This window comes from Triticum aestivum, chromosome 4B (genome assembly GCF_018294505.1).
Source record: "Triticum aestivum cultivar Chinese Spring chromosome 4B, IWGSC CS RefSeq v2.1, whole genome shotgun sequence".
Taxonomy (NCBI): Eukaryota; Viridiplantae; Streptophyta; class Magnoliopsida; order Poales; family Poaceae; genus Triticum; species Triticum aestivum.
In genome coordinates this window covers 500,585,309-500,606,621 of record NC_057804.1, presented here as the reverse complement: position 1 = coordinate 500,606,621, position 21,313 = coordinate 500,585,309, and positions in this window count along the sequence as shown.

The following is a 21,313-nucleotide window of genomic DNA, read 5'->3' as shown; positions in this document are numbered from 1 at the left end:
TGTAGACAGACCGCCTGCCAAGTTTCGTCACATTCGGAGTCCATTTGATAGCCCAACCGTTAAACCTACAACCGCAATATAGTTGGTCAATACGTCAGATGTTTTCGGTATCCGGAAACTGCCGCCGGGCCTCTCTCTCTCTTCTCTCCCGCAGCCCATGGTCTCTCCATAGCCCACTAACCTCCCCCTCCGAGCGCGTCCGTCTGATCGCGATCAAAGGGCTCCGAAACCCCCCGCAAACCCCCTAAACCTAATCCCTGCCTATTTAAACACCACCCATATGCCATTTTTGGCCTCCACCTACCTCCTCCCTCAATTTCCGCACAGCCAGTCACCTCCCACCTTGGATCTGGCGCCAACGCCCCTGCCCGCCACTTAGCGCCGCCGCCACCGCGCCTGGACCAACCAGCGCGTGCCACCTCAACCCGCAGCGTCACCCCGGCCAATCCCGCAACGCCTCCTCGCCGGATCCCGCGCGTCAAGTCCGCCGCCCGCTGCCGTCTTCCCGGCGAACCTCGCGCGCACCCCTGCCTCCTCCGCATCATGCCGCTGTGCCTGGCCCCTGCCTCGACCTGCTGCTGTTCCTTCTTCAGGAATGAATGGAGCAGCTCGCTCGATCCCACGCCCGTTGACCGATCCGGCTAGGCCGCAGCGCCTCAAGGCCCAGCGCGCCAGCCTCTCCAGCCAGCGCCAGGCCCAGCCAAGCCGCGCCAAGGCCCAGCTCCCTGGAGCCCAAGGTGAGCAGCACCTCGGCCCCTCCAGATGTGGCCCGGATCATGTTTTTTTTAGATTTGTGAATTTAGCCATTATCCAGTGAATTAACAGTTTTACAAAAAAAAACCTCGGGCGGGATTGTCGGCGCATCGGGCGGTCTTGCTGGTCTTGTTTTACCATTGTCGAAATGTCTTGTAAACCGGGATTCTGAGTCTGATCGGGTCTTCCTGGGAGAAGGTATATCCTTCTTTGATCGCAAGAGCTTATCATGGGCTAAGCTGGGACACCCCTGCAGGGTATAAACTTTCGAAAGTCGTGCCTGCGGTTATAGGCATATGGGAATTTGTTAATGTCCGGTTGTAGATAACTTGACACCAGATACGAATTAAAACGCATCAACCGTGTGTGTAGCCGTGATGGTCTCTTTTCGGTGGAGTCCGGGAAGTGAACACGGTTTTGGGTTATGTTTGACGTAAGTAGGAGTTCAGGATCACTTCTTGATCATTACTAGTTAACGACCGTTCCGTTTGCTCTCTTCTCGCTCTTATTTGCGTATGTTAGCCACCATATATGCTTAGTCGCTGCTGCAACCTCACCACTTTACCCCTTCCTTTCCCTTTAAGCTTTGCTAGTCTTGATACCCATGGTAATGGGATTGCTGAGTCCTCGTGGCTCACAGATTACTACAACAATAGTTGCAGGTACATGTTTATGCGATGGCCATGACGCGAGAGCGATGTTTGCTTGTCTTGGAGTTCTTCTTCTGCTTCTTCTTCAATCAGGGGATAGGTTCCAGGTCGGCAGCCTGGGCTAGCAGGGTGGATGTCGTTTGAGTTTATGTTTGTGTTTCATCCGTAGTCGGATGTTGCTCTTATGAATTGTGATGTTGTATTCGTGTGGCATTGTATGCCTCTTGTATGTATCCTTATCTATTATGTAATGTTGATGTAATGATATGCACCTTGCAAAAGCGTTTCAATATGCGGGTCTATCCTTGGTGGGACCTTCGAGTTCCTTTTGGATAGGGTCGCATATTGGGCGTGACAAGTTGTTCCTGAAGAAGGAACAACAGCAGGTCGACGCAGGGGCCAGGCACAGCGGCGTGATGCGGAGGAGGCAGGGGTGTGCGCGAGGTTCACCGGGAAGACAGCAGCGGGCGGCGGACTTGACGCGCGGGATCCGGCGAGGAGGCGTTGCGGGATTGGCCGGGGTGACGCTGCGAGGCGAGGTGGCGCATGCTGGTTGGTCCAAGCGCGGTGGCGGCAGCGCCAAGTGGCGGGCAGGGGCGGCGGTGCCAGATCCGAGGTGGGAGGTGACTGGCTGCGCGGAAATTGAGGGAGGAGGTAGGTGGAGGCCAAAAATGGCATATGGGTGGTGTTTAAATAGGCAGGGATTAGGTTTAGGGGGTTTGAGGGGGGTTTCGGAGCACTTCGATCGCGATCGGATGGATGCGCTCGGAGGGGAAGGTTAGTGGGCTGTGGAGAGACCATGGGCTGCGGGAGAGAAGAGAGAGAGAGGCCCGGCAGCAGTTTCCGGATACCGAAAACGCCCGACGTATTGACCGACTATATTGCGGTTGTAGGTTTAACGGTTGGGCTATCAAATGGACTCCGAATGTGACGAAACTTGGCAGGCGGTCTGTCTACACTATAATAAGACCGCACGACAAGTTGCAACGCATTCCGAGAACATTTTTATGCCACTTATAAAATAATATTACGGAGGTGCCGCGGGCGCGTGCGAGTGTGTCTGGCTCAGAACGGACAACGGCGAGAACCGGCGGAACCTGAACGGATGCAAGTTTTGAAAAACATGTAGATGAAATGTAGATGATGACATGGCAAAATGCAACACGCAAGCAAATGACATGGCAACAATGGCGAATAACTGGCAGACAACTGGTGCATCGAATCCGGGGCGTTACAGAGGGGCACACCAAGCGAAGACGAGGATGAACCTCACCAGCCGAACACTGGGGTACAGAAAAAAATCCCGCCAGAGGTTAAAACAGTAAACATGATCTACGCGACTTGCACATCCACGAGAGGGTATAAACGCGCGCCCATAAGAGCGCACGATGTAAAGCCCGTTGTACCCACATCTCACTACTGGATGTCTCGTCCAATCACTTTCGATAACACGGATGGCCGAACTAGTCTTTGGCACGGAGGATCACAGGCCTTGGTGCTTGACCCACTAATCGACGGATACCGTCTCACCCGTGTCCTCATGGACGGTGGCAGTGGACTCAATTTAATATACAAGGACACTGTCCGCAGAATGGGGATAGACCCATCCAGAATTAAACAAAGCAACACCACCTTTGAAGGGGTAATACCAGGCGTTGCAGCCCGCGCCAGGGGCTCCATCATGCTGGAAGTAACATTCGGCTCCCCGGGCAACTCCAGAAGCGAGGAGCTGCTCTTCATTATCGCACCCTTCCAAAGCAGCTATCATGCATTGCTAGGAAGGACGGCCTTCGCTCGCTTCAACGCATTGCCGCACTATGGCCACCTTACTCTCAAGATGCTCGGTCCCCGTGGCATCATCACCGTTAGCAGAATCATAAGGCGCCCTTCACGCGCAAAGGAATACGCGACGGCCCTGGCGGCCGGACTATAAGTGGCCTCCAGTTTTAGAAAACATGATTGGTCATTACGACCACAGACACGGTTAGACGAGTCCGGTAGCCCGGATAAATTCAAATAGGGCACTGTATATGTAATCCCATAAGGGAAACCAGGGGCTGCCTATATTTAATACAGCCCCACGCTTGGCTCAACCTTATTGGGAGGCCAACAGCTTACAATCTTATTACTGATCGCATACTTACGTTGCACCCTCCTACGAGTTTTTTCCTTTTTGCAGACAACGTTCGCGTGATACCCTTCCAGGATACGGCACAACGGAGACAAAGGCGCGACGTGCAACAGGGCCCCGTGCAACAGGTTTCTTTTTAGATTAAGCCCCTGTGTAAACCTTTTTTACCGCCTCTTGTTGTTTAACCATCCCATGGGTTCTATACCCACAGAGGATACTGCCATTTTTGGCATTTGGCCACGGCGGACTAAATTGCACGTACCTAGAAATAAATGGCTTAAAATAGGCTCTTGTCAGCCTATCTTCTTTTACAAAAGACCGAATACCCTCGGGAGTGTTCGGCGTCACGAGTTTGGCCGTATATGCATCAGCTCCGAATCATGTCTTTGGTCAAAATGTTGGGTTTGCCCGGCTCCTAGGTTTGCCGCCTTACGTTCTGCTATCATCCGGCTAAGGCAGGCCAAAGGAGAACTAATGTGATTGTGCCCTGGTTATTCCGGATGAGCGCCTCAGTAGAGAAAGCCGAAACCCGACCGTCATGATACAGCGAGAGACTGTTCAACCACTCGAAGACTCACCGGAATCCCTAAAGATTCCTCCGCCTTAACAAAGGGCCATTTCCAGGCCATGTACATACGTGCCCGTATTCGGATGCACGTGGAGGTACCAGGGGCTACATAGTAGCCCCACCATTAGACTCCCATGACTAAGCGAAAGTGTTACAGCTATATAGTCCGGTTGCCTAGTTCGGCGTGCGATCACCTCCTTAACGGACCAAGACGTTGGATCAAGTGTGATTATGCATATTTTTTTGCCAACACCCCCGCATTGTCTGCGAGGGGGCTGAAGCCAATGACTGCTATCTTTCAGACTACTTATACATATAAGAATAGCCACAAAGGGAGGACAATCATACTTCCGAGCACAAGTATAAACATAGCCTCATAATTAAACTAAACATTGTTTTCTACAATGATTCGACTTATCACTCGAATAAAACACTCTTCGAGCACTGCACCTCTATTAGGCTGGCACCTTCTGTGACTTGCGCCAAGTAGTGCTCGGACGGATGTTGGACTCCCGCCGGATCCTGGCTCGCTATTACAGTGGCCTCAATATCCGTCCAGTATGCTTTAACGCGGGCTAGAGCCATCTGCGCACCTTCTATGCACTTAACCCTCGAAAAGCTTCTCCACTTCTTCATCGCCTTGACCCTCGAAGAACTTGACAGCATCAGTTGTACTATTAGCCAAGTCCGCATATGCGTCTGCAGGACTCATGCGACACGCCAGGGGAGCATACTTCGGATCCAAGAACTTCGTCCGCAGTAAGTACGAGCCCCCAGCCACGATTTTGTCAGCTTGTTGGAGCTCCTCCCGCATACTCCGGATCTCGGTCTGCATCTCCTTGGCGGCATTACATGCCTTGTCTAGCTCGACCGAACTAGCCTTATTCTCCTTTTCAAGGAGTGAGTACCGGTCGGCGGCATTTTTTAACTCTTCAGCCATTTCGGCTATCTTTTCGTCGCTTCGAGATGAGCACCATATTCGGCTCTCAACTCTTCGGCCGCCTTTAGGGCAGCCGCATTGGTAGCTCGAGCCTGTTCCTTGGCTTGAGCAAGTTCCGCCCTCAGGGCCTCTACGGCGGCGGCACCATCTGAAGTGCACACATATTACATTAACATTATGCCGCTTTCGCATTTTCTTACACATTATAATAAAAACCAAGCACATACCCTGGGAGTCCTCAGGCCGTTTATTCACCAACATGATGTCGGTATCGATGGATCCGATTTGCCTCCTTAGCTCGGCAACTGCGACAGACTGGTCGGCAGCCGGATCCTTGTATACCTGTGCACATGTACGGCACAGCCATCAGTATACGATCCCCAATTTGCCGCCTATGGCGGGCAACCAGAGTCTCAGGGGCTACTATCTATAGGGAGCACACCTAGCGCGTGCTTCATAACCAAAAAGTTATGCATTTTTTTACATACCTCAAAGCCTTTGAGCAGGCTTGTAAATGCCTCATGCAAGCCGCTAGTAGTGGATGAAATCTTCATGCGCACCGTGCTCATTAAAGAATGGTGCTCCTTTGAGAGCGTGGCTTGCTCCAGACGGCCCGTCAGTACGTCCGGCCGGACACTAAACTATGCCGGACCCTTCTCATCGCCCCCCGTGGGAGCCAAATGCTCCGGGCTCAGGGTGGCTGACGTACTAGCCTCCGGCTTCGGTATATCAGAACTCCTCCGTGACGACACCTCCGTGTCGCCCGCCTCATGAGGCGGAGAGTTGGGTGGGGTTTCGCTCTCCATCATCTCCGGACGAAGGTCCCCCGAAGACGAACTCTGTTGAGAAGAGCTGCTCGCCGGACTACAAAAACGAAGTCCTGGTTATGGATCTCATAGTAACATCTCACCTTTGACTTAATGAATGACTTACGGCTCGTTGGAGGGCTGGCCCGTTGGTGGGCATGACGTGGTGAGGGCGCCCGTCGTGGCAGATCCCCTTGGTGATGTTTTCTTCCCTTGCTTGGGCGTCTCCGCCTCCAAATCTTTGGAGGCGACCCTCTTCTTCCCGCGTGGGGAGGAGGCTTTGACCTTCCCTTCCCGACTATCCTCCATAAGAGGGTTAGCGGTTTCCCCGATCTGGATGCGCAAGGCGTGAAGTTCGGCTTCACTGCCCTTTCCTTCGTCCTTCTCTGATGGGATTTCGCTGAGCGCCCGGTCCAGCATCTTTGCAATGGTGGGACCAGGCGAGCCTTCACGAAGTGGGGCCGGACACCTGATTCTCTTCGCCTTGTCAAGCCTTTCCTGGCCACGGAGAGGGTGTTAGAATAATAATCATGATGAATATAAATGAAGTGTCCGGCTTTAAGGTTACTTACTTGGGCATCTATGCGATTGCAGCTTAGGCCCGCATCCTCGGTGGTGTCCGGACACTTTGCTTGTGGTCCGAAAAATAATTTACACATTCCTTCGAGCGTCAAGCCGAAGAAGTGTTTAATAGTATGCGGACCTTCCGGATTAAACTCCCACATGCGGAGAGACCGATGTTTGCACGGCAATATCCGCCGGACTAGCATTACTTGAATTATGCTGACAAGATTTATGTCCCTCCTAATAAGCTCCCGGATGCGGTTCTGCAGTTCTGGTACATCGCCAGCAGGCCCATAACTCCATCCCACATCGGTCCAAGACGCCAACTGTGATGGAGGGCCTGAGCAGAACTCGGGGGCAGCTACCAACTTCGTGCCTCTGGGAGTGGTGACATAGAACCATCTCCGCTGCCATACGTCGGACACTTCCCGAAAAGAACCCTCTGGCCATGGGGCATCGGCGTTCCTGCTTATTATGGCGCCTTCGCACTCCGCATGTCACCCCTCGATCATCTTCGGCTTCACATTGAAGGTCTGTAGCCATAGGCCGAAGTGTGGGTTGACATGGAGGAAAGCCTCGCACACGATAATGAAAGACGAGATATGGAGGATGGCGTCCGGAGCCAGATCATGGAAATCCAAGCCATAGTAGAACATAAGCCCCCTCACAAAGAGGTCGAGGGTGAGGCCTAGGCCTTGAAGGAAGTGAGGAGTAAACATGACGCTCTCATTGAGCTCCGGCGTGAGGATGACTTGCCCCGGAGCAGGAATCATGTGCTGGATATTAGCAGTCAGGTATCCAACCTCCCTCAGCTTCGCAATATCCTCCTCCTGAATCAAGGAGGCCACCCACCGGCCTGCTGTGTCGGATCCGGACATACTGGAGGATCTGGGGTGTTGGAGCTTAGGTTTTGAGCGATGGAGCTTGAGGTGCGAGAAGGAGTAGGAGAGGTGGAAACAAGGCGTAGGCCTTGGCCCCTTTATAAAAGGGATGAATACCAAGAGTCCTCAGCATGACTGCTTGAGACTTATCTAAAAAGAAACACGGAATTATACCAACAGTCGTCGTGGTGTCACATATGCCCATCTTGATGAAAGATCCCGTATTAAGAGGGACATGATCTCTGCTTTGGCAGGACGTGCCAATAAAACTGCCTCGCAACATGAATCGAAGTGGAGCAGGAAACGCTAGTTCGTATTGGACCAGGTCATGATGCAAGGGCACGATGTATGAAGATTACCAGCGGAACGGATTTATGTTAAGACTGTGTGAAGATCATCTTGCAGATCCGGACACAACCTACGTGTTCGATAATCACCTTGGAGTATTCGGAGGAGGAACCCGCCTTGCAATGCCGAAGACAAGACTGCGTGCCGGACTCATCGTCACTGAAGCCTGGTTCAGGGGCTACTGAGGGAGTCCTGGATAAGGGGGTATCTGGACAGCCGGACTATATTCATCGTCCGGACTATAGAAGCGTCAAGATACAAGACTCAAGACTTCGGCTCTTGTCCGAATGGGATTCTCCTTTGCGTGGAAGACAAGCTTGGCGATCCGGATATTATGTTTCCTTCCTTGTAACCGACTCCATGTAAACCCTAGCTCTCCGGTGTCTATATAAACCGGAGAGCATGGTCCTTAGAAGGCCGATCACAATTACAATCATACCATCATAGGCTAGCTCTTAGGGTTTAGCCTCTACGATCTCGTGGTAGATCTACTCTTGTATTGCACATATCTTCAATATTAATCAAGAAGGAAGTAGGGTTTTACCTCCATCGAGAGGGCCCGAACCTGGGTAAACATGGTGTCCCTTGCTTCCTGTTACCATCAGCCTAAGACGCACAGATCGGGACCCCCTACCCGAGATCCCCCGGTTTTGACACCGACAGCCACCGTTGTCGTGTTTAGATCTGGAGAGGCCGAGACAGTGTGAAGAGAGCAACACTAGCAAGCAAGCGCGGAGGCTCCTGCCTATATAGTGGAGTTGTCAGGGGTTGGGTACGACATATGCCAAAGGATGGCTTATCATGGTGGGAGCGAGTAGAATGTCGCCGGTGCCTAGAAGCGGGATGAGGCGAAGACATGCACGCCGGCGGAACTTACCCAGCTTCAGGGCTCTCCTAGGAGATAACACCCCTACTGCTGCTTTGCGGGGTCTCCGCATGATCACTAAAGCAAAGTGGCTACAATGGTGCTCCTGGAGCTGTTTCGGGAGGCAGGAGAGGGCAAGGCTAGCTCTCTCCTCCCTGTGCTATCTGGTCTATCTCTATCTAGGTCTGAACCCTTTGCATGGGTGCCCCGGGGGGTTTATATAGGCCTACCCCCCGGGGGTACAATAGTAATCCGGCTGGGCGCGGGTCCCAGCCGTCTGTCTCTCAGGCCGCCGTCTTCCCTGCCGGCTTCTGGGGCCCACCGACTGGCGGGTCCCACGGACAGGCTTGATACTATAGCAGCACCCTTGATGACATAGGCTTGGTCATTGGGTCATGGCAACAGTGCCGCCGTCTATCGGGCGATCACTGTCGCCATTCCCCATCCTATCTGGTTAATGGCTTGTGGGGCCCTGGGGAGGAGTCGGCCGGCGCCTGGGGCCCCGACTCCCACGGGTCCGTCTTCGGGGCGCCCAGGCCGCCTTCACCCACCGACTGACAGGCGGCCCCGCCGTCTTCGGGCCGTATAGGCCGGCGTCGTGGGCACAGTACGTGGCGCACTGTGGCTGAGGTCAGGGCAGGCATGGCAACAGTGCCGCCCCTCTCCGGAGATCTTCCAGCGGTACGGCTCACTGTAGCCATGCCGGCCCTTCATAAGCAAGGGGGGGAACGGCCACACCGTGACTGTACCCCACGTCGTACTTCGGGACGAGGGAGGAGTCATGGGCCGACTCTCCATAGTCGGACCTTCTGGAGGTCGCCAGCCTGGAGTCTTCTTATGTTGGAGTCGCCGTCTGGACTCGGCATATTTCGGAGTCGCTCCTGGGACTCGGCCTGAGGGTTGCGGCCTGCCCCGATGTCTTGAAATGTCCTGGGGCTCGGGCTAGCCTACCCATGGCCCATTACTCCGACAGTAGTCCCCGAAGCTGGTGAAGCCCTGCGGACGCTGCTTCGTGGGGCTTCAACAGTTTCAACCTTCAAGGAGCAGACTCTGGAACTCGACCGCCGGCTTCCCTTGGGCCGACTGTCGAAAGTCGGAGGTTTAGTGGAGAGCCGAAGCTTGAAAGTCGCGGCAGGAAACCAGGCGGCGTGCCTGATACACTTCCCCGCAGCCATCGGGCGGTCCTATCGCGTGGCGCCATGTGGGGAGAACAGTCTGCCTGCCCACGCGCGCGATGGGACGGGCCGTTAAGCGGGGCCCGACACTACCGCGCCTCGGCATACGAACAGATCCGTTGCGGCCGTGGACGGTTGGTTTTCCCACGTCGTTACTGCACGCAGTAACTTCATGGGGTAAATCGTGGGGCGGCGTGGGGCATCGTGCGCAGTTAATCCCACGCCCGCCCCCTCGGCTTCTCAGCCCGCAGGGCTATAAGTAGGCGGGGGGAAGCGGAGCGGCACAGCACGCGCGCCCTTCTTCCCCGCTCCCCCACCTCATCTTGCCTTCTCTCCCTCCTGCTACCGCCGTTGAGCAAGAGCACACCATACCACGGCGATGAGCTCTTCCTCCGCCGCGGCCCCTGTCGTGCGCTCCGGCGTATGGGACAGCTCGGAGGTAGAAGAAGAACACATCGAGTTCCTCCGCCAGACACGCCGTCTCCCCACAGCGGACCTCGTTCGTGCCCGCGCCGCGCCGGAGGGGGAAATCCGGTCGGCGCCGGAAGAGGGCGAGCGGGTCATCTTCCGCTCGCACCTCATGCGCGGCCTGGGGCTGCCGGCGATCGGCTTCTTCCGCTCGTTCTTGGAGTTCCATAGTCTTCAGCCGCACCACCTCACTCCAAACACGGTGGTGTTGCTCTCCGCCTTCGCCACTCTGTGCGAAGGTTTCCTCGGCGTTCTCCCCACCATTGAGCTGTGGGGAGAATTCTTCTCTTCTAAGCTCGGCACGCACATCGCCGGCGTGCCGGCTCAGTGCGGCGCCTTCATCGCGATGCGGTGCTCGACGACCGACAACCCCTTTCCTCCCATCACGCTGATCAAGTCGGTGAAGATGTGGCAGCGCTCATACTTCTACGTAAAGAACCTCGCCTCCGACGGCGACTGGGTCAACTTGCCGCCTTACAACGCCGCTCCCCTGACTGGGAGGCTCCCCAGCTGGTCCCACCGAGTCAAGACGCTGACTCCCGCCAGAGCCGCCGCCGCAGCGCGACTCCGAGTCTTGACGCAGTCGGAGGGACTGGTCGGGGCCGACTTGCTGGCCGCCTTCATGGCGCGCCCAGTTCTCCCGCTCCAAGGCCGGCCTCACCTGATCCGTTAGATGAGCGGCCTCCGAGACCCAAGTCGGATGAGCACCAAGGAGATGCCCCGCAAGGAGGTGGAAAACATGGTGAATTACATCGCGCACTGCGGGTACGAGGAGGACTGGCAGTTCGGCAAGGAGCCGTACTCGCGCGACAACCCTCCACCAGTGGTAAGTTGTGTCCCATTATCGCTCTGTTTTCTTTGCAGCCAACTCCGACTTCTGACTCTTGTCGGTTTCTTCTGAGCTAGAATCCTCTTATGCAGCCTGCCGCCGGTGCAACGAGACAGCCCCGTGAGTATGTCCCCGACCACGCGGAGAGCGACGTCGACGACCCCGACTTGGGGGCGGCGGCGATGGAAGCCGATGCCGAAGGCGGGGGAGGAGGAGTAGAGGGCGACTTCAGGCCCTCGACCACCTTCGCCGACTGGCCTGACGACGACGCCGAAGGCGAAGTCGTTCCGCGCCACTAGCTGAGGATCGGCCCGCCGGGCGCCGGCTCCTCTGCCGGCCTGGCCGGTCAAGGCGGCGCGAAGAGGCGTCATGTCGGGCCGAGTGCGCCCGGCGGCAAATTGAAGAAGTTCAAGGGGGCGGCTGCCGCGACCAGACGGGAGGAGGCGGCCGCGAAGGCCAACCGCTTCTGAAGGGAAGTGAGAAAGCCGTCGCTAGTCTCTGCATGAGTCTTTACGCTTTTTTATTTTCCCTTGTTGAATCTTGTCCGAGTCTTTTTGTTATATACTCCCTCCATTCTTCCTCACGGCCCCTCTTTCCCTTGAGAGAGTCGCCGTCCCCTCTGTCATGGGGTCGGCAGAGACGTTCGCCAATACTCGGCGGGCCGACCCCGCCGCCGACCTCTGGGAGGCGACGGAGCGAAATGCGCGGGAGAAGCGCGAGGAGGAGGAGGCCGAACGCCTGGAAAAGGCGGAGGCCGACAAGGGGGCCGCCTCCACCCAGAAGAAGCTAGAGGAAGCCGAAGCCGCCCTTGCGGCGAGACGGCGTGCCGAGGAGGCCTCGCGTCACCGATCGGCGATGCTCGTCCCCCCACTGTCGTCTGCACCGCCGCCTCCGGAATTCACAGGGCAGTCCGGGGAGGTCGGCACCGAGAACCCTGTCGTGGAGAAGGAGAGTGGTGAGGCCTCTATGTCGGACACTCTCGTGCCGCCACCGCCGCCTCCACCGTCGTCTAGGAGACCGCATGGCAAACAGCCGGTGGGTCCGTCAGAGCCGCCGGTCACGGACGAAGCCGAGGCGCGGCTGCTTCTCCAAGTCGCCTCGCCGGTGCGCCACCGTCTTGAGAGGGCGACCTCGGCGCCGCGGCCTCGGGAGACCGGCGCCGCCAGCTTGGCAACCTTAGACGCCGAGGCCACAAGCGCCACACCCATCGGGTGGGTGCGCGGAGGCGGCACCGGTCCGGTGAATCAAGCGCTTCTGGACGTTCAGGCGAAGCCGCGCGCTAAAGGCGACGCCCTTCAAACTTGCACCAGGGCGCATGTGGCAGCGCGGACGGCCGTCCGAGTACGTTTCCCTCTTTCTTTTTGATTCTTGTTTTCTCCGTGGGGGCGCGCGAGCGCACCCACTGGGTGTAGTCCCCGAGTTCCGGGCCAGCTGCTGAGCAGGCGGTTCAGAACTCCCTCTGGCGAGTTCCAAATACTAACTTTGTCTTCAATGACTTATTGCAGGAGTATCACAACCTCCGCGCTACTGCCTTCAACCGCAATGTTGAGGAGTTGAGCAGGCGGGCTACCGACTTGTTGGAAAGCCGGAGTAAGTTCTTCTTCTTCGCGGGGGCGCGCTGGCGCACCCGCGGGCTGTAGTCCCTGAGATTCGGGCCGACTACTAAGCAGTCGGGCCGGATCTTCCCGGCGATCTTCTTTGCTGACGGCTTATTTGTCTCTTCTTTCACTCCTTAGAAGCCAACGCCGTTCTTCAGGAGCAGCTGGGCGAGGCCAATACTGCCCGTCGTGCCAAGGAGGAGGAGTGTGGCAGGCTCGCCACGGAGCGCGACCTGCTGGCGGCGCAGCTGGCCGAGCAGAAGGAGCTGCTCAAGAAGGCGCAGGACGAGGCCGAGAAGAAGGAAGCCGCTCTCCTGGCCGAGTTCGAGAGTGAGCGCTCCTCCTGGACTGACAGGGAGGCGATGCTGACTTCCGGCTTCCACGAGATCGAGGATATTGTTGATGGTACGTTTCTTTCATTTCTTCGGGCTTCCGACTATGTGCCAGGCCGACTTCTGATTTTTCGGCTTGCTTCTTTTTTGTCTTGGCAGACTTCTTCCCTGGTCACTCGCATGTGGTCCCTCTGGCCATCGAGGCTGCTCGTGAGGCGCGAAGGGCAAATGGTGAGGAGATCACCGCCAATGCCCCTCGAACCGTCGATGAACAGCTCCTGAGCATTGAAGCCCGTCTTCGTCCGGCCCACCGGCAGATGCACCGGCTTCAGTGTGTCGGCGCCCAGGCGGTTGTCGCTTTGTGGTCGGACATGCCGGCTCTGTGCACCGCCAGTCGGACCGCCGACTGGCTGGAAGTCGCTGCCGGCCGTCTTGAGGCCTGGAAGGGCTCCTCGGCCCGGGCCGGAGCACGCCGGGCCTTGGAGTTCGTCAAGGCGTGGTATCCAGGGCTGGACCTGGACCGTCTGGCCGCGTTCTGGTCAGAAGCCCAGGCCGAGCTGGAGGCCGTGGAGGGCGCCCTTATCGAGCGTGCGGCGGCCATCGCCGAGTACACGGACACCAGTGTCTTCGTGCCCGAGCGGGCTGAAGGCGGCGAGGAAGTGCCGGCGGAGTGGTTCAGGATGAACCGGGAGTATGGCGAGGACTCGGCGGAGGTGATCGACTCCAGCACCGAGGAGGAGGACGAGGCGGAGGCCGAAGGCGAGGCGGAGGTGCCAGAAGACGGAGCAGGCGGCCAGCCTCAGCTCGACCGCGCCTCCAGCAACGAGCCGCGTCGAGAGGAGGCGACTGCCGCCGGAGGCGATCAAACTGAGACCGCCCAGCCGACTGCCCCGGCACCTGACACTGCCGTCTCCTCCGATCCTCCAATCCCAGATGCCGCCTCCTAGGCTACTGTTTCCGCCTCTGCTTGTCTGTCTTAAGTAATCTTTTGAGAACTTTGTTAGATTTGAACAATTCCACCCGCGGGGTGTATCTTGAACTTCTATTCGAAGATTCGGCCAAGGGCCTATGTAAATATTTATTCAATTTCCGTCTTTCCTTGCTTAGTGCTCTTTAGGCTTTTCCTTTTGCCGCCTTCCTTTAGTCGCTGCCTTGCCAGTCGGGCAGCCGCTCTGTGGACTGTCGCTAGGTCAAGTGCTTGGCTACTTCTGGAAGGTAAGTACTTGGCCATTTAGAGTTTCTTTAGCAAGTCGGATAGAAAGCGACAGGCCGACTACCCAAGAGTCAGTCGTTCTTAATAGAGGCTAATAAAGACGATGAGCCGGCTACCCATGAGTCGGCTTTCCGCTTCAGAAATGTTGGAGGCCGTCTTACGCTATGTTCGTGCTTTAGGTCCTTAGCCATTTTTTGTATGGGCGCCCATTCTTCCTCGCTCCTGCCTGCCTCACAGTCGCTCTGCGAACTGCGGCTCTGCCGGGAGGCGGATTGGGCACTGCACACTACTTTTCTGACTGCGGGATAGCGCAAGGCGGCGAGTCCCCGGGCCGACTAGTCTGGCCCGGTGCCAAGCGGCTTGCAATGAAAGTAATGTACTCGGAGGCATAATTCTTATCATACAGATAGCAAAAAGGGCAGTCCCCGAGCTCGTCTCGGGGGGCCCAAAGTCTTAGTACTTTAATACAAATGGGTAGTGTGATACATACTGCATCAACTGTAAAATCTTCGAAGAAGATTTGCATTCCATGGGCGCTCTGTCTCTTTGCCGGAGTCGTCCCTCTTGCGCGCTTGGGGCTTCTGAGCGTCGATCAGATAGTAGGCGTTGTTCCCTAGCACCTTGCTGATGATAAAGGGGCCTTCCCAAGGTGCCGACAGCTTGTGTTGGACGGCCGTTCGCTGGATCAGCCGGAGCACAAGGTCGCCTTCTTGGAAAGATCTCGGCCTGACCTTCCTGTTGTAGTATCGACGCAGACTCTGCTGGTAGATGCTGGACCGGCTGAGTGCCAACAGCCGGCCTTCTTCCAGCAGATCGACGCCGTCTTGACGTGCTTCTTCTGCTTCTTCCTCGGTGTACATGGTGACTCGCGGAGAGTCGAACTCTATGTCCGTTGGGATGACAGCTTCTGCGCCATAGACGAGGAAGAAGGGTGTGAAGCCGGTTGACTTGTTTGGAGTCGTGCGCAGACTCCAGAAGACGGCTGGCAGCTCCTCAAGCCAACAGCCGGCAGATTGCTCCAGTGGTACGATGAGTCGAGGCTTGATGCCGGATAAGATGAGGCCGTTTGCTCGCTCCACCTGGCCGTTTGACTGCGGATGGGCAACGGACGCTAAGTCCAGTCGGATGCCCTGTGTCGCGCAGAAACGGGCCAAGGCGCCTTTGGCGAAATTCGTGCCATTGTCGGTGATGATACTGTGTGGGATGCCGTACCGAGTTGTGATGTCAGCGATGAAGGTCACTTCAGTCGGACCATTCAACTTCTTGATGGGTTTCACCTCCACCCACTTGGTGAACTTGTCTACTGCGACAAGTAGGTGAGTCAAGCCACCTCGTGCCATCTTGAATGGTCCCACCATGTCCAGGCCCCAGATTGCAAAGGGCCAGGCGATGGGGATAGTCTTGAGTGCGGAAGCTCGCTGAAGTGGCTTGGAACGGAAAATCTGGCACCCCTTGCACTTTTGGACTAACTCTTTGGCCTCTTCAAGGGCGGTTGGCCAGAAGAAACCATGCCGGAAAGCTTTGGCGACGAGTGCCCTGGAGGCCGCGTGGTGACCGCACTCGCCTTCATGGATGTCTCTGAGGATTGCTTGACCTTGTTCTGCCTCGACGCAGCGTTGGAAGACGCCGGTAATACTGCGCCTGACCAGCTCTCTGTTGACTATGGTGTAGGCTGCTACTCGGCGTTGCACTTGTCGAGCCAAGATTTCATCCGTTGGCAGTTCTCTGTTTACTAGGAACCTGAGGATGGGCTGGGCCCATGAAGGTGCTGCTATTTCTTCAACTGCCACTAGTGCGACTTGTATAAGGGCGGCCGGGCTGGGAGGCGGCGGGTTGGAGTCCGCAGCCGCTTGCTGATTTGACAAAGTCCCGGGGCCGACTGGAGTAGTCCCCGGGCCGGCTTCGACTGTGTGTTTCTTGGAGTCAGATCCATCTTCCTCAAGCGGAGCCGGCACAAAGATTGAATCTGATTCTGTTGATGGCTTGATAGAAGGCTTGAGGAGGCGCCGGAGGGCGACACCAGATGGTATTGCTTGGCGGGTGGAGCCGATTCGTGCCAAGGCGTCTGCTTGGTCATTGTCGTTCCTTGGCACGTGGAGGAACTCGCACCCCTCGAAGTATCCGCTGAGTTGCTGGACGAGGAAACGATAGCTCGCCATATTTGCATCCTTGGCGTCCCAATCGCCAAATGATTGTTGGACCACCAAGTCAGAGTCGCCATAACACAGGATCCGGCGAATGCCGAGTTCTTTGGCAAGCCAGAGCCCGTGGATGAGCGCCTCGTACTCGGCAACATTGTTGGAGGCGGCGAAGTGGATCTTCTGAGCTTGTCGCCCTTGGGGGAAGTGAGGACGACGCTGGCTCCCAAGCCGGTGCGCATCTTGGAGCCGTCAAAGTGCATCCGCCAATGGGTGGAGTCGGGCACTGGCGGCAGATACTGGGTCTCGGCCCAATCGACGAGCAAGTCGGCTAGTGCTTGCGACATGATGGCGATGCGGGGCTCGTAGTAGATGGTGTAGGGGGCCAGGTCGATGGCCCATTTGGCCACCCGGCCAGAAGCGTCTCGGCTTCCGATGATCTCGGACAGTGGAGCTGTGCAGACCACAATGATTGGATGCTCCTGGAAGTAGGGCTTCAATTTCTTGGCGGCAAAATGCACGCCGTAGCACATCTTCTGGTAATGGGGGTAGTTCTGCTTGGAGGCCGACAGCACCTCGCTCAAGTAATATACCGGTCTCTGGACAGGTAGCGCCTTGCCTTCCTCCTTGCGCTCGACTACAATGACTGTGCTGACTACTCGGCTGGTGGCGGCAATGTAGAGGAGCATGGGCTCTTTGGGAGTTGGAGCCGCCAGCACAGGGGGAGTAGTCAACATCTTCTTTAGCTGGAGAAAAGCCTCGTCCGCCTTGGGAGTCCACTCAAAGAAGGTCGTCTTCTTCATGAGCTGATACAAGGGGACAGCCTTCTCGCCCAGCTGACTGATGAATCGGCTGATGGATGCCAAACAGCCGGTGAATTTCTGCACATCTAACAGTCGTCTGGGTGCTTCCATCCTTTCGATGGCCTTGATCTTCATAGGATTGCACTCTATGCCGCGTTCGGAGACCAGGAATCCAAGGAGCTGGCCGGCTGGTACTCTAAAAATGCACTTCTCTGGGTTGAGCTTGATCTGGAATCAGCGCAGATTCTCAAATGTTTCCTTGAGGTCCTCCAGCAAGGTTCCACCCTTCTCTGTCTTCACCACTACGTCATCCACATAGACGTGGGCATTTCTGCCAAGTTGCTTCAGGAGGCATTTCTGCATGTAACGCTGAAAGGTGGCGCCGGCGTTTCTCAAGCCAAACGTCATGGTTAGGTAGCAGAAGGCTCCAAATGGTGTGATGAAGGCGGTCTTTAGTCTGTCGGCCGGGTTCAGCTTGATCTGGTGATATCCTGAATATGCGTCTAGGAAACTCAACAGCTCGCATCCGGCTGTGGAGTCTATCACCTGATCGATTCTCGGCAGAGCAAATGGGTCCTTGGGGCAAGCTTTGTTGAGGCTCGTGTAATCAATGCACATCCGCCACTGCTTGTTTTTCTTCAGCACCAGTACTGCGTTTGCCAGCCACTCTGGAAAAAACACTTCCATGATGAAGCCGGCTGCCAAGAGCCGGGCTATCTCTTCTCCAACAACTCTTCTTTTTTATTCTGACAGGCGGCGCAAGGGCTGCCTGATGGGCTTCATATCAGACCGGACGTGTAATTTGTGCTCGGCGAATTCCGTCGCGACACCAGGCATGTCCTTGGGGGGCCATGCGAAGATGTCGCGATTCTCACAGAGGAAATCGACAAGCTCGCCTTCCTATTTGCTGTCAAGGCCTGTGCCCATGACAGCGTACCTCTCCAGGTGCTCCGGGTCCAACGGTATCTTCTTTGTTTCTCTGGCCAGCTTGAATGATCCTTCTGCTTCCAACTCCTTGGGGTCGGGCGATAACTCGGGCTGCTTGCCGGCCATCGCCATGACCAGATCAAGAAGCCGTTTCTCAGTTGTGATCACCAAGGACTCAGCCAGCCGACTGCTTTTGGCCGCGCAAGCGGACGACTTCCTGTAGTCGCCGGACACGGTTAGGATTCCCTTGGAGCTCGGCATCTTCATCTTGAGGTAGGCGTAGTGGGGGACCGCCATGAACTTGGCCAAGGCGGGTCGGCCAAGCAATGCATGGTATGGGCTTTCAAAGTCCACCACCTCAAACCAAATTTTCTCTCGGCGGAAATGATCCTTGTCTCCGAAGAGGACATCTATCAGGATCTTGCCGATTGGCGAGCAGGAAAGGCCAGGAACGATTCCGTGGAACACAGTCCGGCTGCTCTGAAGTTGTCTTCGCTTGATTCCTAATTTCTCCATTGTATCCTTGTACAGGATGTTGATACTGCTGCCTCCGTCTATCAGTACTCGCGAGAAGCGAGTGGCCCGCCTATCTGTGGCGAGCGTGGCGCCTAAGACCAAGGCATAGGAGCCTGGACTCGGCACCACCTCCGGGTGGTCAGCTCTGCTCCAACTGATAGGCTTTTCGGACCAATGCATGAACTCTGGGGGACTTGATGCAACCGCATTCACTTCTTGCTGCTGCTGGCGCCTGCCGCATCGGTCATCTGCTACACTGGTGAACACCACATAGGCTCCGTGCTCATCCGGGAACTCGTCTTGTATTGCGCCGACTGGCCTGATGGCCGGCTGCTGGGGCGGCTGTGGAGGAGGCGGCCCAGCAGGAGGGGGAGGGAGCAGGCCGTCCCCCTTGGCGATTCTGGTTAGCCAGTGGCATTTCCTGGTGGTGTGGTTTGACGGCTTCGCGCCGTTGTGGAACTTGCAGGGACCGTCTAGAGTCTGCTCATAGGAGAAGGCCGGCAGCCAGCTGGACTTGCCGCCCTTCTGTCGCTTTGCTGGGGGCGGTCCCTCCAACTGCTGGTCTTCTGCTGTTGCCACTTGCCGACTGTTGGAAGTCGGCTGCGGGGCTTTACGCTTTTGGTCATTCTGCTGTTGCCGTCGACTGGTGTCTCCAGCCAGAGTTCTTGGAGCCTGAGGGGCAACTTTGCCAGTCGTGCTGACCCGAATCTCCGCCTTCATGGAGGAGTCGGCCGTGGCGTATTTGTTCGCTGTGATCAGCAGCTCATCGAGGGTCTCCGGCTCGTCGCGGAGGAGCTTGTGCTTGAGGAGGGTGCCTTCTCTGCACCCGGCAGTAAAATACTCGATGGCCTGCACCTCGTGCCCGCCCTCACAGGAGTTCCGGAGTTCACCCCAGCACGTGAGGTAGTCGCGAGTAGACTCGTCAGGGCCTTGCACGCACAAGGAAAGTTGGCGTGGCTTGGGAGGTCGCTTGTACGTGCTGGTGAAGTTGCGGACGAAAGCCTCGGTGAAGTCGACCCAGCTGTTGATGCTGCGAGGCTTCAGACTGTTCAGCCACGTCCGGGCCGAGCCCTGGAGCATGAGCGGGACGTATCTTACGGCAACACGCTTGTTGCCGTTCGCTATGTTGACGGCGGTGGAGTAGTCAATCAGCCAATCTTCCGGCTTCACGGTGCCGGTATATTTGGGCGTGTCTCGGGGGAGCGTGAACCCTTTGGGGAAGGGCTCATCTCGGATGCGGGGTCCAAAGCAGGGGGGACCCAACTCATCATCTTCTTCCAGCGCCAGGGATCGGTGGAGTCGGTCGATCCGGTGGCGGGCGTCGTTCTCTCCGACTCCCTCTCGGCAGCCAAGGCGGTCGCCGAGAGTCGGATGTTCCATGGGCGGCGGGGAGACTCGCCTTTCTCTGCGAGGGGAGGGAGGCAGGTAGTCGTCCCGCCGTTCCACCTCTTTGGGGCGGCCGTCTTGGTCGCGCTCGATGGTGATGTGAGTCCGACTGTGGCTGACAGCCGGCTCCTTGTCCTTCTTCCCACGGGCCCCGCCAGTTGGCGTCCGAGACATCGCACCTTGGTCTCGGTAGGGCGGTGGGTCGTCGTTTTGGCGCTGCGGCGCCTCGGTATGGCAGCCGGCATCATTCTGCGCGGCGGCCGCGTCGAGGAGATGCTGAACTCGCTCTATCATTATGCAGCACTCTTCGCCTTCGAAGTCGTCAAGCTCGTCTGCCGCCGCCTAGGCGGCACGGATATTCTCTGCGGGCGTGGCATACACAGGGCGATCGGCCCCGAAGAGGTTGGCGATTGTCGCGCCGCGCTGTCGGACCGCGCCTAGGCGGCTAGGCCCGGTCGGAGCCGGCGAGCCGCCTAAGGCGCGATCCATCTCGCGTTGGTAAGCTTCTGACAAGCGCCTCATGCTTGCCAGCTTCTTCGCGCCTTCGACGAGTTGAAGGTGGAGCGCCTCCAGCGTCTCGGCGTCGGCATCTTCCGGAATCAGCGCTGCAAGGCCTCGCAGGGCCGCGTCAAGCAGGTCGTGCGCTCCTTCGCCGGAGCGCTCGCCGTGCTCGAGGACGAGGACCTCAGTGACGGTGCTTCCGCTGCTCCCCGCGCAAGGGAGCGGCTCGTTGTAGACCACCACATTGGTGGGCAAACGCGTCGAGCGACGCGGTGTCGGAGTCGACTAGCATCGGGTCGGTGGATCCTATGGACTCTAGGTCCGTGGCAGGCTCGCCGGCGACGTGGAGTTGGTCGAGGAGGCCCGCGAGGAGGCTCTCGGGAACACTCGTGCCTGCATCGGACGAAGGTCATCAGAGAGGCGAACCTCGCCGATAAGATCGGCGAGGCAGCTGGCCGCACAGGCGATCTCAGCGCCGTGCAGCGCATCGGCACAGATGCCATCCGGTGTGCCGGGCTGGCTGTGCTCGCCGGGGAGGAATAGGGTTCCCGTCCAGAGCAGATCTGCGGACGACGGTGCACCTCGCCCCACGGTGGGCGCCAAATGTCGGGGGTTGGGTACGACATATGCCAAAGGATGGCTTATCATGGTGGGAGCGAGTAGAACGTCGCCGGTGCCTGGAAGCGGGATGAGGCGAAGACATGCACGCCGGCGGAACTTACCCAGCTTCAGGGCTCTCCTTGGAGATAACACCCCTACTGCTGCTCTGCGGGGTCTCCGCATGATCACTAAAGCAAAGTGGCTACAATGGTGCTCCTAGAGCTGTTTCGGGAGGCAGGAGAGGGCAAGGCTAGCTCTCTCCTCCCTGTGCTATCTGGTCTATCTCTATCTAGGTCCGAACCCTTTGCATGGGTGCCCCGC